This window comes from Physeter macrocephalus, chromosome 21 (genome assembly GCF_002837175.3).
Source record: "Physeter macrocephalus isolate SW-GA chromosome 21, ASM283717v5, whole genome shotgun sequence".
Classification (NCBI taxonomy): Eukaryota; Metazoa; Chordata; class Mammalia; order Artiodactyla; family Physeteridae; genus Physeter; species Physeter macrocephalus.
Window position 1 is genome coordinate 86,815,444 of NC_041234.1, and position 2,412 is coordinate 86,817,855.

Sequence of the window (2,412 nt, forward strand, 5' to 3'; positions counted from 1 at the left end):
CAAATAGTAGTTTTGGGAAGCTTCAAAACCATTCTGCCCTGATGAATGGCTACTAGACTGCTAGTTTTCACCATGATTGTGGGGCTGTTGGTTGTTAAGGTTACTGGGAGGTGGGGGTTATGAACAGGGCAAGTACAGTACCACAAAGCTCACTGTTCTTTCCAAGATTCAACCATTTTTCTTGAGTAAATGTTGGTCAGGTTGTTGCAAACCTGTGATTAATTTAAAGAGTTCTGAAAAAGTTGATTTTGCCTTTTTTTTTGCCATTGTTCTCATTGGTTTTATGGAGGAGTAGCTTTTTGTAGGTCCTTAGTCTGCATTCTCACTGACGTCATTCCCCTAGGGACCATAATTACTAATCCTGTTATGAATATCTGGTTAACATATCTAGAGTTTTAAGTTCAAACTTCAGAAAAATGCATCTTTTAATTTATTCTGGATGGCTCTGGGAGTTTTAGGGCAAATTTCCAGCAGTTCAGCATTTCATTTTGCTTATAAGATTTCGTGGCTATTGGTCATTGGGTTGGCTACTGTGTTTCAGTCCAAGAAATCTAGATATTGTCCTCATTTAAAGGCTATTCTGAAATAATTTCTCAGTGGTTTAAGCTGCCTTGTTTTGAGGCTTTCTTTTCAATCTGTTTAACTTTTCCCAAAAAGAGAGGCAGCAATGTCACCCTCTCTGAAAAAAACTCCAAGCGAATTTTTTTCTTTGAGTTATTTGATATATCACCTGTGACTTGCAAGTCAAAGAGATAAATTATTTTAAAATCAAGTAACATAAATAAAAAGTAAATGAAAGACACATGAAGAGTCATTCAATCAAAATGGCATGGTTAGTTCATGCTTAGAGAATCCTTCCTTTTCTAACACACAGCAATGACAGATAAAATATAGACAGAAGAAATGTAGAATACACAGCTATACTCAAAATAAGATAAACATCTTCACAGATGGGAAAATGGACAGAAACACAAAAAATGGAAAGCAAGTTTAGTATCATGTGTCTGTTGCACTCGTGGTTTAGATGTAGGCAGAGGTGGATGGGTGTTCAACTATTCTGGAATAGCAAAGACTAAAAGTGCTTCATTGGAGGATGAAGAACTAGAACTATGTTTGCTACTCAGAATCAGGGTCTGGTATTAATCTTTTCTGCATTGAGAGTGTGGTGGTGGTTAGATTTTTCTGCATTTGAAAGAACATTGCAGGGAATTCCCTGGTGGTCCAGTGGTTAGAACTCAGCACTTTCACTGCTGAGGGCCCTGGTTCAATCCCTGGCCAGGGAACTAAGATCCCACAAGCTGTGCAGGGTGGCCAAAAAAATAAAAGGAAAATAAAAAGAAAAGGAGGGTTGCAAAACAGCTTCAGGTTATGACTTGTGTATACCAAGGAAGTGCGAGGAAGTAGACACATTCTAGCATCTAGGACTTGAGTGAAATCCATAGTTAGCTCAAAAATTATGTCTGCATTATCACCAATATCGTATCAGGATGGGGGTCTAAGCCACCTGGTTCTGAACTGCAGGGCAAAAGTGGGTGGTTTTGTGAGCAGAGGCAACTAAAAATGTACTAGACAGAGACAGTTGATAAAAGAGAAAACTTGATCTCACTCAAGTTGATCCGGCAAACTAATATTCCAAAACTAAAGAAAAATAAGTGTAAAGAAGGTAACTAATAAAAATCAGGAAATGAATTGAATGCAGACCAAATGAAAATAACAGTAATCAGAAAATGATATTAAAATGTTTTTTAATGCTCTGTATATTTGAGATATCCATTAAAAAAAAACTAGACCGGGTATAAACTAAACAGAAACACACATAATTAGAAATCTTGGAAATAAAAAAAAATACAGAAGTTAAAATAAAAAAGCTAAATAAATGGAATAAATTCTAGGCTGCAAATAGTAGCAGAAGGCAGATTTCCACTCAAATGGCTGAAGAAAGTACCAATCTAGAGTTCTATAACCTGATAAACTCTCATTCATGAGTGAGGGACAAATAAAGACATTTTGTGATGTCAAAAGACTAAGAGAATTTACCACTTACAAAACCTCTTTAAACTACTTAATCACAAACCATACAAGCATGAGTGGAGTAAAATATTTAAACTGTTGAAGAAAAAAAAACCCCAACAGCCTAGAATTCTGTATTCTGTGAAATTATCCTTCAAAAGTAAAGACATATTTTCTCTGACCTACAAAAATTGAATGAGTTTGTAGCCAGTAGCCTTACGTTGCAGGAAATGTTAAAAGAAGTTCTTTCAAGAGAAGAAAATAATATAGGTCAGACAGAAATAAAGTCGCAGACGTAGAGAATGGACTTGAGGACATGGGGAGGGGGAAGGGTAAGCTGGGACGAAGTGAGAGAGTGGCATGGACATATATACACTACCAAATGTAAAATAGGTAGCTAGT

At 36.3% G+C, this 2,412-nt stretch overlaps 1 non-coding gene across 1 annotated transcript; it reads left to right on the forward strand.

The window, feature by feature from the left end:
• The first annotated feature begins 1,210 nt into the window (after positions 1-1,210).
• Positions 1,211-1,283, forward strand: TRNAE-UUC (transfer RNA glutamic acid (anticodon UUC)). Its single transcript has one exon. It is a non-coding gene; the product is annotated as a tRNA-Glu (tRNA).
• Positions 1,284-2,412: the final 1,129 nt, after the last annotated feature.